Source organism: Pseudophryne corroboree, chromosome 3 (assembly GCF_028390025.1).
Source record: "Pseudophryne corroboree isolate aPseCor3 chromosome 3, aPseCor3.hap2, whole genome shotgun sequence".
NCBI lineage: Eukaryota > Metazoa > Chordata > Amphibia > Anura > Myobatrachidae > Pseudophryne > Pseudophryne corroboree.
This window is the reverse complement of record NC_086446.1, coordinates 519,838,519-519,862,902: the sequence shown is the minus strand read 5'-3', so window position 1 is coordinate 519,862,902 and position 24,384 is coordinate 519,838,519. Positions and strand designations below refer to the sequence as shown.

At 47.8% G+C, this 24,384-nt stretch overlaps 1 protein-coding gene across 1 annotated transcript in view; it reads left to right on the top strand.

The window, feature by feature from the left end:
* AATK (apoptosis associated tyrosine kinase) overlaps positions 1-24,384 on the top strand; it is a 299,299-nt gene that overhangs the window by 137,061 nt on the left and 137,854 nt on the right. The window contains 1 exon segment of the mRNA XM_063961095.1: positions 4,705-4,838. The gene's annotated coding sequence lies outside the window, so the exon portion shown is untranslated.

The window sequence follows — 24,384 nt, the reverse complement described above, 5'->3', positions numbered from 1 at the left end:
ACTGGTGCCGCCGCTGCTGTTCTTGCGGCGGGAGTCCATACATCTACCCAGTGGGCTGTCACAGTCATATAGTCCTGACCCTGCCCTGCTCCACTTGTCCACATGTCCGTGGTTAAGTGGACATTGGGTACAACTGCATTTTTTAGGACACTGGTGAGTCTTTTTCTGACGTCCGTGTACATTCTCGGTATCGCCTGCCTAGAGAAGTGGAACCTAGATGGTATTTGGTAACGGGGGCACACTACCTCAAGAAATTGTCTAGTTCCCTGTGAACTAACGGCGGATACCGGACGCACGTCTAACACCAACATAGTTGTCAAGGCCTCAGTTATCCGCTTTGCAACAGGATGACTGCTGTGATATTTCATCTTCCTCGCAAAGGACTGTTGGACAGTCAATTGCTTGGTGGAAGTAGTAAAAGTGGGCTTACGACTTCCCCTCTGGGATGACCATCGACTCCCAGCAGCAACAACAGCAGCGCCAGCAGCAGTAGGCGTTACACGCAAGGATGCATCGGAGGAATCCCAGGCAGGAGAGGACTCGTCAGAATTGCCAGTGACATGGCCTGCAGGACTATTGGCATTCCTGGGGAAGGAGGAAATTGACACTGAGGGAGTTGGTGGGGTGGTTTGAGTGAGCTTGGTTACAAGAGGAAGGGATTTACTGGTCAGTGGACTGCTTCCGCTGTCGCCCAAAGTTTTTGAACTTGTCACTGACTTATTATGAATGCGCTACAGGTGACGTATAAGGGAGGATGTTCCGAGGTGGTTAACGTCCTTACCCCTACTTATTACAGCTTGACAAAGGCAACACACGGCTTGACAAATGTTGTCCGCATTTCTGTTGAAATACTTCCACACCGAAGAGCTGATTTTTTTGGTATTTTCACCAGGCATGTCAATGGCCATATTCCTCCCACGGACAACAGGTGTCTCCCCGGGTGCCTGACTTAAACAAACCACCTCACCATCAGAATCCTCCTTGTCAATTTCCTCCCCAGCGCCAGCAACACCCATATCCTCCTCATCCTGGTGTACTTCAACACTGACATCTTCAATCTGACTATCAGGAACTGGACTGCGGGTGCTCCTTCCAGCACTTGCAGGGGGCGTGCAAATGGTGGAAGGCGCATGCTCTTCACGTCCAGTGTTGGGAAGGTCAGGCATCGCAACCGACACAATTGGACTCTCCTTGTGGATTTGGGATTTCGAAGAACGCACAGTTCTTTGCGGTGCTTTTGCCAGCTTGAGTCTTTTCATTTTTCTAGCGAGAGGCTGAGTGCTTCCATCCTCATGTGAAGCTGAACCACTAGCCATGAACATAGGCCAGGGCCTCAGCCGTTCCTTGCCACTCTGTGTGGTAAATGGCATATTGGCAAGTTTACGCTTCTCCGACGACAATTTTATTTTAGATTTTTGAGTCCTTTTTTTACTGATATTTGGTGTTTTGGATTTTACATGCTCTGTACTATGACATTGGGCATCGGCCTTGGCAGACGACGTTGCTGGCATTTCATCGTCTCGGCCATGACTAGTGGCAGCAGCTTCAGCACGAGGTGGAAGTCGATCTTGATCTTTCCCTAATTTTGGAACCTCAACATTTTTGTTCTCCATATTTTAATAGGCACAACTAAAAGGCACCTCAGGTAAACAATGGAGATGGATGGATACTAGTATACTTATGGATGGACGAGCGACTGCCGACACAGAGGTAGCTACAGCCGTGGACTACCGTACTGTGTCTGCTGCTAATATAGACTGGATGATAATGAGATAAAATTAAAATATATATATATATATATCACACTAGTACTGCAGCCGGACAGGTATATATATTATGTAATGACGGACCTGCTGGACACTGTCTGTCAGACTCGGCACTGCAGACTCCTAAAGTAAGCTACTAGTATCAAGAAGATAGAAAAAAAAAAACCACGGGTAGGTGGTATACAATTATGGATGGACGAGCGACTGCCGACACAGAGGTAGCTACAGCCGTGGACTACCGTACTGTGTCTGCTGCTAATATAGACTGGATGATAATGAGATAAAATTAAAATATATATATATATCACACTAGTACTGCAGCCGGACAGGTATATATATTATGTAATGACGGACCTGCTGGACACTGTCTGTCAGACTCAGCACTGCAGACTCCTAAAGTAAGCTACTAGTATCAAGAAGATAGAAAAAAAAAAAACACGGGTAGGTGGTATACAATTATGGATGGACGAGCGACTGCCGACACAGAGGTAGCTACAGCCGTGGACTACCATACTGTGTCTGCTGCTAATATAGACTGGATGATAATGAGATAAAATTAAAATATATATATATATCACACTAGTACTGCAGCCGGACAGGTATATATATTATGTAATGACGGACCTGCTGGACACTGTCTGTCAGACTCAGCACTGCAGACTCCTAAAGTAAGCTACTAGTATCAAGAAGATAGAAAAAAAAAAAACCATGGGTAGGTGGTATACAATTATGGATGGACGAGCGACTGCCGACACAGAGGTAGCTACAGCCGTGGACTACCGTACTGTGTCTGCTGCTAATATAGACTGGATGATAATGAGATAAAATTAAAATATATATATATATCACACTAGTACTGCAGCCGGACAGGTATATATTATGTAATGACGGACCTGCTGGACACTGTCTGTCAGACTCAGCACTGCAGACTCCTAAAGTAAGCTACTAGTATCAAGAAGATAGAAAAAAAAAAAAAACACGGGTAGGTGGTATACAATTATGGATGGACGAGCGACTGCCGACACAGAGGTAGCTACAGCCGTGGACTACCGTACTGTGTCTTCTGCTAATATAGACTGGATGATAATTAGATAAAGTTAAAATATATATATATATCACACTAGTACTGCAGCCGGACAGGTATATATTATGTAATCACGGACCTGCTGGACACTGTCTGTCAGCACTGCAGACTCCTAAAGTAAGCTACTAGTATCAAGAAGATAGAAAGACAAAAAAACCACGGGTAGGTGGTATACAATTATGGATGGACGAGCGACTGCCGACACAGAGGTAGCTACAGCCGTGGACTACCGTACTGTGTCTGCTGCTAATATAGACTGGATGATAATGAGATAAAATTAAAATATATATATATATCACACTAGTACTGCAGCCGGACAGGTATATATTATGTAATGACGGACCTGCTGGACACTGTCTGCAGAATGCGTTTATAAAAACACCACACGACGAGTGTTTAACTTTTTCAGGCAGACAATCACAATATACTGGTGGTCAGCAGACAATCACAATACTGGTGGTCAGTCAGTGGTCACTGGTCAGTCACACTGGCAGTGGCACTCTGGCAGCAAAAGTGTGCACTGTACTTAAGTGCAGTCAGATAATGATATACAGTATATGATGCAGCACACTGGGCTGAGCACAGATATGGTATGTGTGACTGTGTCACACTGTGTATCGTTTTTTTTCAGGCAGAGAACGGATTAATTAAACTGGTGGCACTGGTCACTGGTCACACTATCAGCAGCAAGTAGTACTCCTCCTATATGCTCCCCAAAATTTGTGTCTCTCTCTAGTACTCTAGTCACTCTAAACGGAGAGGACGCCAGCCACGTCCTCTCCCTATCAATCTCAATGCACGTGTGAAAATGGCGGCGACGCGCGGCTCCTTATATAGAATCCGAGTATCGCGATAGAATCCGAGCCTCGCGAGAATCCGACAGCGGGATGATGACGTTCGGGCGCGCTCGGATTAACCGAGCAAGGCGGGAAGATCCGAGTCGCTCGGCCCCGTGTAAAAAAAACTGAGGTTCGGGCGGGTTCGGATTCCGAGGAACCGAACCCGCTCATCTCTAGTATTAATTACTCACAGACACATTTTAAAAGGTCCGCAGGTAGAGCTAATTATTTCACTTGTGATTCTTTGAGGAGACCTGCAAAACATGCATCGTGTGGGGTCCTGAGCTTGCAGACCTACATACCTCCCAACATGACCCTCTCCAGGAGGGACACAATGCTCTGCTTCTGGACTTTTCTCTTAATTTATTATTGCAGGCACCTGTTTTGTACAGGATAATGGATAAGAAAGGTGTTTCACCACAGGTGATGGCAATAATAAATTAAGAGTAAAGTCCAGGAGCACAGCATTGTGTCCCTCCTGGAGAGGGTCATGTTGTAGGTCATTAGCTATAGACCTAATGCATGTTTACCATATGGGGTTAACCGAATGACTGTTTGTTTTCTATGGTAGATCTTCTGTATCACACCAGCGTAAACTGACACTTGTGGTCAATGCAAGCCTTATACAGATGAGGGGGTGCAGAGTATGCCGTATATGGCAGGAGCAGTACTAGGAGGAGGGGGGTGCCCTGTATATAGGGGGCACTGTATGGAGGGGTATGGGAGTGCGGTGTGTATAGGGACAGTATATGGTGTTTATATAGAATACATATATTATCATAAATGTTTTTATTACATATTTAATAATGTTACTAATAGATGTTTTTATTACCAATGGTCCCCTGTGGTCACATTTACTGTAGAAGGAGTCTTAGATTACAGTAGACCATATGTATGTCTGTTAGATTCATGTACAGTTTTCCTAATGCAGGCATGACCAGAAAGAATATTGCATGGGTAATACAGTGTTTAGAGAAATGGACGCAACAATCGCGCTAATCCTTCCTTTTTGCAGATGGAGCGCCGCTGAGTGAACTGTCCTGGCCATCCTCTCTTGCATTGGTGGCTGTTTCCTTCTCTGGGCTCATCACCTTCATATTCCTCATGCTGGCTTGTCTGTGCTGCAAGAAGGGGGACATTGGATTTAAGGTAAGAACACGGGGAGTGACAGCTATTTCAAGATGCAGCATTACCAGAAGGGAGCTACAGTCAATTCCCTGAATGTGCCCTTGTTTTTTTAATAGTCAAAATATTGTTGCCTAGCATTTTTTTTTACAGTAACATTTTGGCTGTTACAGTTCTTTTTCTGAGCAGTATAATATACAGTATGTTGACCAATGTAGTGTGCAGTATTATATCATTAGTAGTAGTTGTATCCAGTAATATGCTACCTGTAGTATCCATAGTGTCATCCAATAGTATTGCCCCTAGTAGAACTGTACAGTTATACTGGCAGTGGTAGTAGTAGTAATATCTACTATAATGCCACCAGCAGCAGTAGTCTGTAATATTCCACCAGTAGTCATAGTATCCAGTTATATGCCACTACTAGTATAGTAGTAAAGTCCAGTAATATGCTACCAGTAGTAGTGTTCAGTATTATACCATCAGTAGTAGTTTCCAGTAATGTTCCACGAGTAGCAGCTGTAGTGTCCAATAATATTCCACTGGTAGCGGTCGTGTCCAGTAATATGACACAAGTAGTAGTTGTGGTGTCCCCTAAAATGCCACCTAGTACTGTCCAATTACACAATTACATGTTGCCAGTAGTAGTAGTGCCATCAATAGTGGTAATGTCTAGCTATTTCCCACTAGTAGTAGTGTCCTTTTATATGCCATTTAGTATTAGTTGTGTCCAGTTATATGCCACTAGTAGTAGTATAACAGGAGTGTCCGATAATGTCAGCAGTTGCCATAGTGTTCAGTAACATTTCCCCTATTTCTCTGACGTCCTAAGTGGATGCTGGGACTCCGTAAGGACCATGGGGAATAGCGGCTCCGCAGGAGACTGGGCACAACTAAAGAAAGCTTTAGGACTACCTGGTGTGCACTGGCTCCTCCCACTATGACCCTCCTCCAGACCTCAGTTAGAATCTTGTGCCCGGCTGAGCTGGATGCACACTAGGGGCTCTCCTGAGCTCCTAGAAAGAAAGTATATTTAGGTTTTTTATTTTACAGTGAGATCTGCTGGCAACAGACTCACTGCAGCGAGGGACTAAGGGGAGAAGAAGCGAACCTACCTAACAGGTGGTAGTTTGGGCTTCTTAGGCTACTGGACACCATTAGCTCCAGAGGGATCGACCGCAGGACCCGACCTTGGTGTTCGTTCCCGGAGCCGCGCCGCCGGCCCCCTTACAGAGCCAGAAGCAAGAAGTGTTCTGGAAAATCGGCGGCAGAAGACTTCTGTCTTCAACAAGGTAGCGCACAGCACTGCAGCTGTGCGCCATTGCTCCTCATGCACACCTCACACTCCGGTCACTGATGGGTGCAGGGCGCTGGGGGGGGGCGCCCTGAGGGCAATATAAGACACCTTGGCTGGCAAATCATCACAATATATAGTCCCAGGGCTGTATATGTGATAAATTACCCCTGCCAGAATCCATAAAAAAGCGGGAGAAAAGTCAGCCGAAAAAGGGGCGGGGCTATCTCCCTCAGCACACTGGCGCCATTTTTTCTTCACAGTGCAGCTGGTAGACAGCTCCCCAGGCTCTCCCCTGTAGTTTTCAGGCTCAAAGGGTTAAAAAGAGAGGGGGGGCACTAAATTTAGGCGCAATATATGTATACAAGCAGCTATTGGGGGAAAAATCACTCAGTTATAGTGTTAATCCCTGCATTATATAGCGCTCTGGTGTGTGCTGGCATACTCTCTCTCTGTCTCCCCAAAGGACTTTGTGGGGTCCTGTCCTCAGTCAGAGCATTCCCTGTGTGTGTGCGGTGTGTCGTTACGGCTGTGTCGACATGTTGGATGAGGAAGGTTACGTGGAGGCGGAGCAGAGGCCGATAAATGGGATGTCGCCCCCTGTGGGGCCGACACCAGAGTGGATGGATAGGTGGAAGGTATTAACCGACAATGTCAACTCCTTACATAAAAGGCTGGATGACGTAACAGCTGTGGGACAGCCGGCTTCTTAGCCCGCGCCTGCCCAGGCGTCTCAAAGGCCATCAGGGGCTCAAAAAACGCCCGTTACCTCAGATGGCAGACACAGATGTCAACACGGAGTCTGACTCCAGTGTCGACGAGGTTGAGATATATACACAATCCACTAGGAACATCCGTTACATGATCTCGGCAATGAAAAATGTGTTACACATTTCTGACATGAACCCAAGTACCACATAAAAGGGGTTTTATTTTTGGGGAGAAAAAGCAGCCAGTGTTTTGTTCCCCCATCAGATGAGTGAATGAAGTGTGTAAAGAAGCGTGGGTTCCCCCGATAAGAAACTGGTTATTTCTAAAAAGTTACTGATGACGTACCCTTTCCCGCCAGAGGATAGGTCACGTTGGGAGATATCCCCTAGGGTGGATAAGGCGCTCACACGTTTGTCAAAAAAGGTGGCACTGCCGTCTTAGGATACGGCCACCTTGAAGGAGCCTGCTGATAAAAAGCAGGAGGCTATCCTGAAGTCTGTATATACACACTCAGGTTCTATACTGAGACCTGCAATTGCCTCAGCATAAATTGTGCTGCTGCAGCGTGGTCTGATACCCTGTCAGATAATATTAATACCCTAGACAGGGGTAATTTTTTGCTAACATAGAGCAGATTAAAGACGTCGTCTTATATATGAAGGATGCACAGAGGGATATTTGCCGGCTGGCATCCAGAATTAATGCAATGTCCATCTGCCAGGAGGGTCTTAGAAACCCGGCAGTGGACAGGTGATGCTGCCTTTAAAAGGCACATGGAGATTCTGCCTTATAAGGGTGAGGAATTGTTTGGGGATGGTCTCTGGGACCTCGTATCCACAGCGACAGCTGGGAAGAAAATTTTTTACCTCAGGTTTCCTCACAGCCTAAGAAAGCACCGTATTTTCAGGTACAGTCCTTTCGGCTTCAGAAAAGCAAGCGGGTCAAAGGCGCTTCCTTTCTGCACAGAGACAAGGGAAGAAGGAAAAAGCTGCACCAGACAGCCAGTTCCCAGGATCAAAAATCTTCCCCCGTTTCCTCTGAGTCCACCGCATGACGCTGGGGCTCCACAGGTGGAGACAGGTGCGGTGGCGGCGCGTCTCGGGAACTTCAGGGACCAGTGGGCTTGCCCACAGGTGGATCCCTAGGTTCTGCAAGTAGTATCACAGGGATACAGGCTGGAGTTCGAGGCGACTCCCCCTCGCCGTTACCTCACATCAGCCTTGCCTGCTGCCCTCGGAGAAAGGTAGTACTGGCGGCAATTCACAAGCTGTACTTCCAGCAGGTGAAATCAAGGTACCCCTCCTTCAACAAGGCCGGGGTTACTATTCCAAGATGTTGTGGTACCGAAACCAGACGGTTCGGTGAGACCCATTCTAAAATTGAAATCCTTGAACACTTATATACGAAGGTTCAAGTTCAAAATGGAATCGCTCAGGGCGATTATTGCAAGCCTGGAGAATTTCATGGTATCACTGGACATCAAGGATGCTTACCTGCATGGCCCTCTTTACCCTCTTTACCAGGAGTACCTCAAAATTGTGGTACAGGATTGTCATTACCAATTCCAGACGTTGCCGTTGGTCTGTCCCCGGCACCGAGGTATTTACCAAGGTAATGGCCGAAATAATTATCCCGTACTTGGACGATCTCCTTATAAAGGCGAGGTCCAGGGAGCAGTTGTTCGTCGGAGTAGCACTATCTCGGGAAGTGCTACAACAGCACGGCTGGATTCTGAATATTCCAAAGTCGCAGCTGGTTCCTACGACGCGTCTACTGTTCCTGGGTATGGTTCTGGACACAGAACAGGATAAAAAGGGTTTCTGCCGGAGGAGAAGTCCAAGGAGTTGTCGTCTCTAGACAGAGACCTCCTAATACAAATACAGGTGTCGGTGCATCAATGCACGCGAGCCCTGGGAAAGATGGTAGCTTCTTACGAAGAAATTCCATTCGCCAGGTCCCATGCAAGGATCTTCCAGTGGGATCTGTTGGACAAGTGGTCCGGGTCGCATCTTCAGATGCATCGGCGGATAACCCTGTCTCCAAGGGCCAGGGTGTCGCTGTTGTGGTGGCTGCAGAGTGCTCATCTTCTAGGGGGCCGCAGATTCGGCATACATGACTGGGTCCTGGTGACCACGGATGCCAGCCTTCGAGGCTGGGGGGCAGTCACACAGGGAAGAAACTTCCAAGGCTATGGAAATGTCAGGAGACTTCCCTACACATAAATATTCTGGAACTAAGGGCCATTTACAATGCCCTAAGTCAGGCTAGACCCCTGCTTCAACACCGGCCGGTGCTGATCCAGTCAGACAACATCACGGCGGTCGCTCATGTAAACCGACAGGGCGGCACAAGAAGCAGGATGGCGATGGCAGAAGCCACAAGGATTCTCCGATGGCCGGAAAATCATGTGTTAGCACTGTCAGCAGTGTTCATTCCCGGAGTGGACAACTGAGAAGCAGACTTTCTCAGAAGACACGACCTCCACCCGGGAGAGTGGGGACTTCATCCAGAAGTCTTCCAAATGATTGTACACCGTTAGGAAAGGCCACAGGTGGACATGATGGCGTCCCGCCTCAACAAAAAGCTACAAAGATATTGCGCCAGGTCAAGGGACCCTCAGGCGATAGCTGTGGACGCTCTGGTAACACCGTGGGTGTACCAGTCGGTGTATGTGTTCCCTTCTCTGCCTCTCTTACCCAGGGTAATGAGAATAATAAGATGGAGAGGAGTAAGAACTATAGTCATTGTTCCGGGTTGGCCAAGAAGAGCTTGGTACCCAGAACTCCAAGAAATGATCTCCGAGGACCCATGGCCTCTGCCGCTCAGACAGGACCTGCTGCAGCAGGGGGCCTGTCTGTTCCAAGACGTACCGCGGCTGCGTTTGACGGCATGGCGGTTGAACGCGGATCCTGAAAAGGGCATTCCGGAGGAAGTTATCCCTACGCTATTTAAAGCTAGGAAAGAAGTGAACGCAAACCATTATCACCGCATATGGCGGAAATATGTTGCGTGCTGTGAGGCCAGGGAGGCCCCAAAGGAGGAATTTCAGCTAGGTCGATTTCTGCACTTCCTACAGTCAGAGGTGACTATGGGCCTAAAATTGGGTTCCATTAAGGTCCAGATTTCGGCTCTATCGATTTTCTTCCAAAATAGAACTGGCTTCACTGCCTGAAGTTCAGACTTTTGTTAAGGGAGTGCTGCATAGTCAGCCCCCGTTTGTGCCTCAAGTGGCACCGTGGGATCTCAACGTGGTGTTGGATTTCCTGAAGTCGCATTGGGTTGAGCCACTTAAATCCGTGGAGCTACAATACCTCACGTGGAAAGTGGTCATGCTGTGGGCCTTGGCGTCGGCCAGGCGTGTATCAGAATTGGCGGCTTTGTCATACAAAAGCCCTTATCTGTATTTTATATGGATAAGGCGGAATTGAGGACTCGTTCCCAATTCCTTCCAAAGGTGGTATCAGTTTTTCATGTGAACCAACCTATTGTGGTGCCTGCGGCTACTTGGGACTTGGAGGATTCCAAGTTACTGGACGTAGTCAGGGCCCTGAAAGGTATATGTTTCCAGGACGGCTGGAGTCAGGAAAACTGACTCGCTATTTATCCTGTATGCACCCAACAAGCTGGGTGCTCCTGCTTCTAAGCAGACTATTGCTCGCTGGATCTGTAACACGATTCAACTTGCACATTCTGCGGCTGGACTGCCGTACCCTAAATCTGTAAAAGCCCATTCCACGAGGAAAGTGGGCTCGTCTTGGGAGGCTGCCCGAGGGGTCTCGGCTTACAACTTTGCCGAGCTGTTACTTGGTCGGGTTCAAACATTTTTGCAAGAGTCTACAAGTTTGATACCCTGGCTGAGGAGGACCTAGAGTTTGCTCATTCGGTGCTGCAGAGTCATCCGCACTCTCCCGCCCGTTTGGGAGCTTTGGTATAATCCCCATGGTCCTTACGGAGTCCCAGCATCCACTTAGGACGTCAGAGAAAATAAGATTTTACTCACCGATAAATCTATTTCTCGTAGTCCGTAGTGGATGCTGGGCGCCCATCCCAAGTGCGGATTGTCTGCAATACTTGTTTATAGTTATTGCCTAACTAAAGGGTTATTGTTGAGCCATCTGTTGAGAGGCTCAGTTATATTTCATACTGTTAACTGGGTATAGTATCACGAGTTATACGGTGTGATTGGTGTGGCTGGTATGAGTCTTACCCGGGATTCATAATCCTTCCTTATTGTGTCAGCTCTTCCGGGCACAGTATCCTAACTGAGGTCTGGAGGAGGGTCATAGTGGGAGGAGCCAGTGCACACCAGGTAGTCCTAAAGCTTTCTTTAGTTGTGCCCAGTCTCCTGCGGAGCCGCTATTCCCCATGGTCCTTACGGAGTTCCAGCATCCACTGCGGACTACGAGAAATAGATTTACCGGTGAGTAAAATCTTATTATAGTAGTAGAGTCCAATAATATGCCATAAGTAGTAGTAATGGTGTTCAGTTATTTGTCACTGATAGTGGTTGCGTCTGTTAATAAGCAGTAGTGTCTAGTAATATGCTGCCATTAGTAGTTGTAGTATCCACTAATATGCCACCAGTAACACTGTACACTTATATGCTGCCAGTAGTAGTGCCCAGTAATGTGCCATCATTAGTGTAGTGTCCAGTAATTTGCCACTAGTAGTAGTGTCCGGTTATATGCCACTAGTATTAGTAGTGTCTTGTTATATGCCACTATTAGTGGTAGTAGTACCAGCTGTGTCCAGTGCTATGTCAGTAGTTGCAGTAGCATTCAGTAACATGTCACCAGTAATAGTAGTAGAGGACATTCAGCATCCATCGCATCCGTGATGCGATCGCATTTTCCCTTTACTAAGCCTTGGATGGAGATGAAGTGCACGGAGATAAAATACCAGCCAATCACCTCCTAACTGTCATTTCTCTAACGTCCTAGTGGATGCTGGGGACTCCGTAAGGACCATGGGGAATAGACGGGCTCCGCAGGAGACAGGGCACTTTAAGAAAGAATTTGGATACTGGTGTGCTCTGGCTCCTCCCTCTATGTCCCTCCTCCAGACCTCAGTTTGAATCTGTGCCCGGACGAGCTGGGTGCTACTTAGTGAGCTCTCCTGAGCTTGCTATAAGAAAGTATTTTGTTAGGTTTTTTTATTTTCAGAGAGATCTGCTGGCAACAGACTCTCTGCAGCGTGGGACTGAGGGGAGAGAAGCAGCCCTACTCACTGAAGATAGGTCCTGCTTCTTAGGCTACTGGACACCATTAGCTCCAGAGGGATCGTACACAGGATCTCACCCTTTGTCGTCCGATCCCGGAGCCGCGCCGCCGTCCCCCTCGCAGAGCTGGAAGACAGAAGCCGGAGACAGAAGCAAGAAGACTTCAAAAGCGGCGGCAGAAGACTCCAGTCTTCAACCTAAGGTAGCGCACAGCACTGCAGCTGTGCGCCATTGCTCCCACATTAAACCCACACACTCCGGTCACTGTAGGGTGCAGGGCGCAGGGCGCAGGGGGGGGGGGGGGGGGGGCGCCCTGGGCAGCAATTAGGAACCTCTTGCAAAAAGTAGCATATATACCGTTGGGCACTGTGTATATGCATGAGCCCCCACCATTATTTTACACACAAACGCGGGACAGAAGCCCGCCGCTGAGGGGGCGGGGCTTCTTCCTCAGCACTCACCAGCGCCATTTTCTCTCCACAGCTCCGCTGAGAGGAAGCTTCCCAGGCTCTCCCCTGCAGAAACACGGTAGAAAGAGGGTAAAAAGAGAGGGTGGGCACATAAATTAGGCGCAAAAAGCTTTATATACAGCAGCTACTGGGTTAACACTAAGTTACTGTGTGATTCCTGGGTCATATAGCGCTGGGGTGTGTGCTGGCATACTCTCTCTCTCTGTCTCTCCAAAGGGCCTTGTGGGGGAACTGTCTTCAAAAAGAGCATCCCCTGTATGTGTGTGGTGTGTCGGTACGCTTGTGTCGACATGTTTGACGAGGAAGGCTATGTGGAAGCAGAGCGGGAGCAAATGAATGTGGGGTTGCCGCCAACGGCGCCGACACCTGATTGGATGGATATGTGGAAGGTTTTAAATGATAATGTTAATTCCTTGAATAAAAGGTTGGATAAAGTTGAAACCTTAGGACAGTCAGGGTCTCAGCCCATGCCTGATCCTATGTCGCCGAGGCCGTCAGGGTCTCAGAAGCGCCCACTATCCCAAATTGTTGACACAGACACCGACACGGAGTCTGACTCCAGTGTCGGCTATGATGATGCAAAGTTACAGCCTAAATTGGCTAAAGCTATACGTTATATGATTATAGCAATGAAGGAGGTGTTGCACATCACAGAGGAAACCCCAGTCCCTGTCCACGGTGTCACTAGTGCTTCTACAGCTATCGCCTGAGGGTCTCTTGACCTGGCGCAATATCTCTGTAGCTTTTTGTTGAGGCGGGATGCCATCATGTCCACCTGTGGCAGTTCCCACCGACTTGCAATCTGCGCGAAGACTTCTTGATGAAGTCCCCACTCTCCCGGGTGGAGGTCGTGCCTGCTGAGGAAGTCTGCTTCCCAGTTGTCCACTCCCGGAATGAACACTGCTGACAGTGCTCTTACGTGATTCTCCGCCCAGCGCAGAATTTTGGTGGCTTCCGCCATCGCCACCCTGCTCCTTGTGCCGCCTTGGCGGTTTACATGAGCCACAGCGGTGATGTTGTCTGACTGAATCAGCACCGATTGGTCGCGAAGCAGGGTCTCTGCTTGACTTAGGGCGTTGTATATGGCCCTTAGTTCCAGGATATTGATGTGAAGGCAAGTCTCCTGACTTGACCACAGACCTTGGAAATTTATTCCCTGTGTGACTGCCCCCCACCCTCGGAGGCTTGCATCCGTGGTCACCAGGACCCAGTCCTGAATGCCGAATCTGCGGCCCTCGAGAAGGTGAGCACTCTGCAGCCACCACAGGAGAGACACCCTGGCCCTGGGGGATAGGGTGATCAGCCGATGCATCTGTAGATGTGATCCGGACCACTTGTCCAACAGATCCCATTGAAAGGTCCTCGCATGGAACCTGCCAAAGGGAATGGCCTCGTATGATGCCACCATCTTTCCCAGGACTCGCGTGCAGTGATGCACCGACACCTGTTTTGGTTTTAATAGGTCTCTGACCAGTGTCATCAGCTCCTGAGCCTTCTCCATCGGGAGATAAACCCTCTTCTGGTCTGTGTCCAGAATCTTGCCCAGGAAGGGCAGACGAGTCGTAGGAATCAACTGCGACTTTGGAATATTTAGAATCCAGCCATGCTGTTGTAACACTTCCCGAGAGCGTGCTACGCTGATCAGCAACTGCTCTGTGGACCTCGCCTTTATGAGGAGATCGTCCAAGTATGGGATAATTTTGACCCCTTGCTTTCGCAGGAGCACCATCATTTCCGCCATTACCTTGGTAAAAATTTGCGGTGCCGTGGAGAGACCAAACGGCAACGTCTGGAATTGGTAAAGACAATCCTGTACCACAAATCTGAGGTACGCCTGATGAGGTGGATAAATGCGGACATGAAGGTATGCATCCTTTATGTCCAGAGACACCATAAAATCCCTCCCTTCCAGGCTTGCGATGGCCGCTCTGAGCGATTCCATCTTGAACATGAACCTTTTCAGGTATATGTTCAGGGATTTTAAATTCAATATGGGTCTGACCGAACCGTCCGGTTTCGGAACCACAAACATGGTCGAATAATAACCCTTTCCTTGTTGAAGGAGGGGAACCTTGACCACCACCTGCTGAAGATACAATTTGTGAATTGCAGCTAACACAATTTCCCTCTCTACGGGGGAAGCTGGCAGGGCCGATTTGAGGTATCGGTGAGGGGGCATCTCCTCGAATTCCAGCTTGTATCCCTGAGACACAATCTCTATTACCCAGGGATCCACCTGGGAGTGAACCCACTCGTGGCTGAAATTTCGGAGACGCGCCCCCACCGGGCCTAGCTCCGCCTGTGGAGCCCCAGCGTCATGCGGTGGATTTAGTAGAAGCCGGGGAGGACTTCTGTTCCTGGGAACTAGCTGTGTTGTGCAGCTTCTTTCCTCTACCCTTGCCTCTGGCAAGAAAGGACGCACCTCGGACTTTCTTGCCTTTTTGTGAACGAAAGGACTGCATTTGGTAATACGGTGCTTTCTTAGGTTGTGAGGGAACATATGGCAAAAAATTTGACTTTCCAGCAGTAGCTGTGGAGACCAGGTCCGAGAGACCCTCCCCAAACAATTCCTCACCCTTGTAAGGTAAAACCTCCATGTGCCTTTTTGAGTCGGCATCGCCTGTCCATTGCCGAGTCCACAGGACCCTTCTGGCAGAAATCGACATTGCATTTATTCTAGAGCCCAGTAGGCTAATGTCTCTTTGAGCATCTCTCATATATAGGACAGCGTCTTTTATATGCCCCAGGGTCATTAATATAGTATCCTTGTCTAAGATATCCAGTTCCTCAGATAAGGTATGCGTCCATGCTGCTACACTTAGTAAGGTACCTGAATGTGTATAAATGGACTTCAGAGTACCCTCTTGCTTTCTATCCGCAGCATCTTTTAGGGTGGCCGTATCCTGTGACGGCAGGGCTACCCTCTTGGATAAGCGTGTTAGAGCTTTATCCACCCTAGGGGAGGATTCCCAGCGTAACCTGTCCGTTGGCGGGAAAGGATACGCCTTAAGCATCCGTTTGGAAATCTGCAGTTTCTTATCTGGAGATTCCCAAGCCTTTTCACATAACTCATTTAGCTCATGTGAAGGCGGAAAGGTCACCTCCTGCCTTTTTTCCCCATACATATGAACCCTCAGGGACCTGGACCCGTCCACAATTTCTGCCAAAAGTGGTGTCATCTTTTCATATGAACCAACCTATTGTGGTGCCTGTGGCTACTCGTGACTTGGAGGATTCCGAGTTACTAGATGTGGTCAGGGCTTTGAAGGTTTATGTAGCCAGAACTCGCTGGATCTGTAACACGATTCAGCAGGCTCATTCTGCGGCTGGATTGCCGCTTCCTAAATCAGTAAAAGCCCACTCCACAAGGAAGGTGGGCTCTTCTTGGGCGGCTGCCCGAGGGGTCTCTGCATTACAGCTTTGCCGAGCAGCTACTTGGTCAGGTTCGAACACTTTTGCAAAGTTTTACAAGTTTGATACCCTGGCTGAGGAGGACCTTGTGTTTGCTCATTCGGTGCTGCAGAGTCATCCGCACTCTCCCGCCCGTTTGGGAGCTTTGGTATAATCCCCATGGTCCTTACGGAGTCCCCAGCATCCACTAGGACGTTAGAGAAAATAAGATTTTACTTACCGGTAAATTTATTTCTCGTAGTCCGTAGTGGATGCTGGGCGCCCGTCTCAAGTGCGGACTTCTTCTGCAATACTTGTATATAGTTATTGCTTAAATAAGGGTTATGCTGTTGTTGCATCAGGGTTGATCTGATGCTCCGTTGTTGTTCATACTGTTAACTGGGTAAGTTTATCACAAGTTATACGGTGTGATTGGTGTGGCTGGTATGAGTCTTGCCCTGGATTCCAAAATCCTTTCCTTGTACTGTCAGCTCTTCCGGGCACAGTTTCTCTAACTGAGGTCTGGAGGAGGCACATAGAGGGAGGAGCCAGAACACACCAGTATCCAAATTCTTTCTTAAAGTGCCCTGTCTCCTGCGGAGCCCGTCTATTCCCCATGATCCTTACGGAGTCCCCAGCATCCACTACGGACTACGAGAAATAGATTTACCGGTAAGTAAAATCTTATTTTTTCAAACACAGCCTGTGACATGGCAGTTAGGAGCTGATTGGCTGGTACTTTATCTCCAGCGACTTTATCTCCATCCAAGGCTTGGTAAATATGACTCAGTGCGTATGTGCAGGTCCCATTCTGCACGTGCCCGGTCAGGAGAATGCAAAGGCATTCACGGAAGCGTTGACTCGGCGTTAGGAGGGTGCGGGAAACGTGGGCAGCTTTGGAGTGGCCGCATGGCATCACACGCAGCCGCTGTGACCCAAAAAATGGCGGCTCTGTGCCTGCCTTCGCAGCCTGGCTGCAGAGGCTGGGGGCTTCCGCAAATCAGCTGCCGGGTATTAGCATGCTGGACGGCTTTGCCCTGTGCTGGACAGCCCCCAGCATGCGATCGCAGCCAGTTGCAGTTTTGCTAAATTAACAAAACTGCAACTGAATAAAGTCCTTAGTCCAGTAATAGGCCACCAGGAGTAGTATCCAGTATTATAGCATTAGTAGTAGTAATGGTGTCCAGTAATATGCCAAAAGTAGTGGCAGTGTCTAGTAATATTGGTGGTGTCCAGTAATAGGCCACAAGTATTGTGGTAGTTTCCAGCAATAAGTCACTGGGAGTGGTAATGTCCAGTGACAGGCCACCAACAGTAGTAGTGTCCAGCAATAGGCCACCAATAGTAATAGCTGCATTTCGTTATATGCTACCAATAGCAATAATATACCTGCTGTGGCAGTAGTCCTCTGTAATATGTTGCAGTACTAATTAGTTTCACTCCTATTATTGGGTTTATCTATATAATACAAATTTGTTAATGAATGCAGTGTGAGGTTCATTCCAGGGCAGTCTTTTGGTATGGGCTCAATGGGCAGTAGCCCTAGGAGTATAAGGCCCTTAGCTGATAGCTGTGGGTCACCTTTTTTTCAGGGGTACCAGATTTTTTTAAATTGGCCCTGGAGAACCAGAGATATCTGACTTCAAAGCAGTGGTCCCCATCTGAACCTGTTAATTGCTCTTCCCAGCCAGACATCTCAGGGTTTTTTTTCTGACTTAGATTTAGTTAGTTTTAATGAAGGTATAATCCAAAAGCTGGGGCACTCCCCTATCGGTAGACACTGGCAGCTTGTCTCTGCTATACCCAGAACCAGAGATATCAGCCTTCCAGCAGCTGGTCCCTGCTTCAGCTCCACACGCCTGGTATGCATTTTTATATTTTCACCTGTGGATTGCTCTGGCTCCTGATTCCCAAGTACCCAGTGGTATCCGAACTATAGATCTACACTAAAAAGGTCTACAGTCAAGAGGTCTACCACTAATGGTAGACATGCATTATGTTGGCAGGGTCAAAAAGTCAACATGTAAAAGGAAGACAATTCAGAAGGTCGACAGGGTCAAAAGGTCGACATGACAATGGTCGACACAGATAAGGTAGACACACGTTTATTTTTTTTCAACTTTTTCATACTTTACCATCCATGTGGACTACAATTGGGAATAGCAACCTGTGCCAAGCACAGCGAGGCACCTCGATCGCCCTGCGAGGGCACGTGGTACACTAATGGGGCTTGTTTGGGGGCTAATCCACACCCGTCCCCAGTTCCTCCTGAAAGGAGGGGCTGTGAAGTTTTTTTTATCCTAAAGCTAAGAAATCTATTTCCAGGAACTGGAAATATCTGCAGCCATGCAAGCTGCCCTCCTACCGGAAAATGATGAATATTATGCCCACTCCACTATCCACCCATTCTACAGTTTAGTGTTCTGTCTCCTGCCTCATCTCCCACCATCTGTGCAGTAAAGGAGTAATTAGCAGAAATTATTGTTGCAGGTCCTACATGCTAAGCGGAATATAGAACATCAAAGCTGCTGCTGATAGCACCCCCCACCCTTACCACTGGAGGATGGGTAGGGACCCCAGTGCATTGCTTTGCCCGGGAGCCTACACTGCGGTCAAGACGGCCCTGGTTGATTTGCTAATGGCACAATATGCAGCCCCACAGAGATTTATATGTACAAGTGCACTTACTTGTCCACAGAGTACATTCCAAGGTACATACATGTCTTTGGAAATGCCACCTTAAAACCATTCTGCACTATTAGGAGTTTGTGGAGAAACCTGAAAGGCATAGATCAGGAACAGCAGAAGCTGCATATGAAGGCAACTACTGCATGAGCTCTTCTTTGCTCATTTATGGCTTAGATTGATTATTAGAGATAGGGGACATAGCGGCAGCCTAGATTACATGTCCTTTCTCTGGCTGGGTCCACAGGATTATCCACAGGATAACATTGGGATATTGTCGAGCGACAGCGAAAATGGCACCAACACGGTCACGAGCTTTCTGGCCTCCCAGGATGCATTGGGGCCTCCACTATATAGTCCCGCCCACTGACTCAGTCAGATCAGTTTTTTGCTTGGTGCGGCAGGAAGCCGCATGGTCACAGGGCTGCTGTGAAAGCAGCCTCAAGTTTTCATTACTTTATTTTTTATAGACTTGCTATAATGTTTTTTTAGAGCGACTTCTCTTAACAGCGTCTTAAACGCATATTAGAAAGAGTCGCTCCAACAACTCCCCACCGGGTCGCAACAACGCTTACCTCCGCGGTACAGTGCTGTCTCGACGGGCGTCTGTGTCGGATGTTCTAGCAGGTCCAGCAGACGTAACCAGGCTGTGGCCGGAGCATGGGGAGACGAGGAGTCTATGGACTTCCTCTTACTAGAGGGGTCAGGACACAGCTACACTGATTTGGTGGAGACTACAAACAGTGTGTTGATGCGCCGAACATCTCGAGTGTGACAGCGCTACGCTCCGGGGCTCATAGGCGCCAGGACTAGGTAGAGGCCGCGATCCTGGGAGTTTAAGTCAACAGGGGGTTTCAGACGCTCTCCTGGCCGCTCCTCCGAGTTCATGGCCAGTTCCCGCGTGTCTCTCGTTTCATGAACTGAATGACCTCACTTCCGGCTCAGACGCTACCACGAGGGTACTCGGTCGCAGCTTAGACGCTGCGGTTGTGTACACTGGATATAAACCCGCCCAGACCGAGTCGCAGGCCTTTAGCGTCTGCATACACGTGGAGTCGCTCAGCGTCCGTGTCCGTTGGTGAGCGTCCGTGTCCATTATCAGTTACCAAGAGCGGGAGTGTACACCAGTAGCGTCTGAATCGACTCAGCGTCTTACGAGCGTCTTTGCTTGGATATGGAAGTGTGGTGAGTCTCCCTGTATCCCGCTCTCTGGAGGCAGGGTATACAGTACTAAAAATTCCTTATACTTTTTAGTATGCATTGTTAATTTTTAGTACCTATTGCATATGAGACCTGTATATTACTGTGTTTTCTGCATGTTATGTTGAAACTAGAACCAGTTAAAACAGAAGTACAATTTTCCTACTTATGTTTAAGTTATTATGGAGGTTGTATTCTCATATGACAATGTCTAATGCTTTAACATGTGACTGACTGCTAGTATGTGTGCTGACTTTTCTGTGTAATGTCAGTCCTGTTCTGACCCTCAAATCAGGTGCACTGTGGTCAGATTGATCTCACCTCTATATACTGACATATAGGGTGTGTTTCAGTCACAAAGTGTGTAGTCGATAACAGGTTAATACCATGTCTATGAGCGGCAAAAGTGATGAGGATAATTTACCAAGCACTCCTATAACCCTAGCATGCTTATCTTGTAAGTCAGGGGTAATTGATATGAATCAATTGGTCACTTATGAGGGTTTGTGTGCAAACTGTTTCGCTTTTCAGCGAAGTAAAAAACAGGAGTTAGTTCAACCTCCAGTAGAGCCACCATGGAATATGTTCGCAAAGACTCTGTCTTCAATAGCGGACAGGTTAGCTCCGGTAGCACCACCTCAAGGGTTAGGTTACACTATGAACCCATACATGCAGCTCCCTTCCTATGGTTTGGTTCCAGTAGCCTCTACAAGCAACCAAGGGGCAGGTAAGACTAAGACAGATACACAAGATGATACATCGGATGATGATGCGGAAACAATAGATTCAACTCCGTATGATGATAGTCGCAGAGCTTTAGTTCAGAAGATGTCGCTGAACTCATTAATGCAGTGAAGGCTGTGCTTTCTCTGGAAGAAGCAGCCAAGACGGCGTTAAAAGCAAAAGCACCTGTATTCAAACGAACAAAGTCAGTGAAAGCTGAATTTCCAGCGTCAGATGAGTTGACGGAAATGATGGATGAGTCTTGGGCAGCGCCCAGTAAAAAGTATAAGATTCTTAAGAGATGGGATTCTTATTATCCATTTCCTGCTGGGGATTGTTCGAAGAGAGAAGTTCCTCCAAAAGTAGATGCACATGTTCTGCGACTCGTGCATAAATCTGCTTTACCACTGTCATCTACCTCTTTGAATGATGTCACAGACAGAAGGGTAGAGAGCCTATTGAAAAATATTTTTTCTCTTGTAGGTGCAGTGGTAAGACCTGCTATGGCTTCGGCCTGGGTAGCAAAGGCAATGGGCGAATGGATAGAGGAACTAGAGAATGACATCCCCTCTCCTACTAGGGAGCAAGAGGATCGTCTTTGCCGTTTAAGACAATCTGCCCAGTATTTAGAAGAAGCAGCTATTGATGTAGGCACTGTTGCTTCTAAAGCTTCAGCCCTGGCAGTAGTCGCTCGCAGAGCAGTTTGGCTACGGACCTGGAAGGCAGATGCGGAGTCCAAGAAAGCCTATGGTTTCAGGGAAAATGGACCGCAAGAGAAAGTCGCCTGCCGATAAATCTGTTAGAAATAAGAGCCATTTACTTGGCCCTAGTTCAGGCAAAGGACAATCTACAAGGAAGACCAGTCCAGATCCGCTCAGACAATGCGACGGCAGTAGCATACCTCAATCATCAAGGAGGAACTCACAGCAGGAGTCTGATGGAGGAAGTAACCCCCATTCTAAAATGGGCGGAACTCCATCTCCCGGCATTGTCAGCAGTATTTGTCCCGGGTGTACTAAATTGGGAAGCGGATTTTCTCAGTCGGCACACCATTCAGGAAACCGAATGGGCACTACACCCAGAAGTGTTTCAGACACTGGTGAACAGATGGGGTCTACCGGAGATAGACCTTATGGCGTCTCGTCTAAACAACAAAGTTCCGAGGTACGGATCAAGAACAAGGGACCCAGGAGCGGTCCTGGTAGACGCACTGTTAGTAGAATGGAGGTTTCAGCTGGCATATCTGTTCCCTCCAATATCTCTGTTACCCAGAGTAGTGAGAAAGATAAAACAGGCAAAAGGAGCAATCATTCTAATAGCTCCAGCTTGGCCAAGAAGGCATTGGTACACAGATCTGTTGAGAATGTCCGTGGAAGCACCAATACTGCTCCCTCAACGTCCAGATCTGTTCATGCAGGGTCCTTGTTGTCACAGTCATCTGGACCGTCTATCTTTGACGGCGTGGCGGCTGAAACCTCTATCTTAGAGGCTAAAGGATTTTCGAAACAAGTAATCCAAACCATGCTTAGAGCAAGAAAGCCTTCTTCGGCTCGTGTGTATCATAGAATATGGCAAGCCTATATTCATTGGTGTACTGGAAAAAATTACAATCCGGGATCTTTTAAAGTAGCTAGGATTTTGGATTTCCTGCAGGCAGGATTGGATAAAGGGTTGAAAGTTGCTTCCTTGAGGGTGCAAGTCTCAGCGTTGACTGTATGGTTCCAGCAGAAGATTGCTGACCTACAGGATGTACGTACATTTTTCCAAGGAGTAGTACATATTCAACCTCCATTTGTTCCTCCTTCAGCTCCCTGGGATTTGAATTTGGTTCTTAAATTTCTCCAGGGTCCTCTGTTTGAACCACTTGAGAGAACAGATCTTAAGTGGTTAACGGTTAAAGTTCTTTTTTTACTGGCAATGGCGTCAGCCAGAAGAGTGTCAGATTTAGGAGCATTATCTTGTAAGTCTCCTTTCCTAAGTTTTTTTTCCAGACAGAGCAGTTCTCAGAACGAGATCTAGTTATCTTCCAAAGGTGGTATCAAAGTTTCACCTGAATGAAGAGATTGTAGTCCCAGCCTTTCAGGTATCTGGACTATCTGCGGGAGAAGCGTCGCTGGACGTGGTCCGGGCTTTAAAAATCTACATAGATCGTATTAGTGCCATCAGGAAAACAGATTCTCTCTTCATCCTCTACGGATTCCATAGGAGAGGTTGGCCTGCTAATAAACAGACGCTGGCGAGATGGCTCCGAATGGTTATATCAGAAGCTTATTCTCATGCAGATCTCCCTATTCCAGCTAATGTCTCTGCACACTCTACACGTAAGGTAGGTCCTTCTTGGGCAGCACAACAGGGTGCTTCAGCAGTACAGATATGTAGGGCAGCCACATGGTCTTCCATAAACACATTCATTAGACATTATGCCTTGGATACTTTTGCCTCTCATGACGCAGATTTCGGGCGAAAGGTCCTCCTGTGCAATCAGGAGTGTCCCCACCACTAAAATGGCTTTGGGAATCCCAATGTTATCCTGTGGATAATCCTGTGGACCCAGCCAGAGAAATTAGCGTTATGGTAAGAACTTACCGTTGATAACGTGATTCCTCTTATGTCCACAGGGATCCCACCCTGACGCATCTGATTTGAGGATCTAGACAATCACTAAACCTCTTCCTTCTTGTATGGAAGGGTGTGCATGTGTGTTCTTATCGCCTGTACAGGTCTCTACCTAATGTTCCTGCCTAAAATCGCTGTGGAAAGAACTGATCTGACTGAGTCAGTGGGCGGGACTATATAGTGGAGGCCCCAATGCATCCTTGGAGGCCAGAAAGCTTGTGACCGTGTTGGTGCCATTTTCGCTGTCACTCGACAATATCCCAATGTTATCCTGTGGATACCTGTGGACATAAGAGAAATCACGTTATCAACGGTAAGTTCTTACCATAACGTTCATTTTTGTGATGGAATAATTTTATTAGGGGTTGATGTATGCCACAAGAGCACCTTCCACAGAAAGGCTGCTATATTTCTTCCCATTTCTGAGGTGGCAGGGAATTCAAAGCCTTTTATGGGAAGAGAAAGACTGTGTTTCCCTCCTATAAAGCTGGCAATGTCCCAATTATTACACCTTATCCGCCTCTTATCTCATCCGACAAAATGAAAACCCGATGTCACCTGTGTGCTAATAGACACTTGGCAAGAAATAGCTTACATTTGTCCAGTTGCTCCCTTCAGCCAGTAAAAACATCAGCTCTCTTTCAGGTGTTAGTATTTTGCCACAGGTCTGTGTGTCGGTTCCGGCATGAATGGTCGACCATGTTATGGTTGACAGTCATTAGGTCGACCACTATTGGTCGACATTGGCATGGTCGACATGGACAAATGGTCGACACGTGGAAGGTCGACATAAGTTTTGTAACTTTTTTCTCTAACGTCCTTGAGGATACTGGGACTCCGTAAGGACCATGAGGAATAGGCATGAGATAGGGCACTTTAAGAAAGCTTTGGATTCTGGGTGTGCACTGGCTCCTCCCTCTATGACCCTCCTCCAGACCTTAGTTTTACACTGTGCCCAGAGCAAGATGGGTGCACTGTAGAGAGCTCTCTAGAGTTCTCTGCTTGAAAGCATTTTTGTTTGGATTTTTCTTCTACTTTTTACTACTTTTTCACAGGGAGCACTGCTGGCAACAGGCTCCCTGCATCGAGGGACTGGGGAGAGAGGAGCAGACCTTGTCAAAGATAGGCTCTGCTTCCTCGGCTACTGGACACCATTAGCTCCAGAGGGGGTGAACGCAGGTTCTTACTGGGCGTCCACCCCCCGGAGCCGCGCCGCCGTTCTCCTCACAGAGCCAGAAGTACAGAAGTCAGAAGACGTCTCAG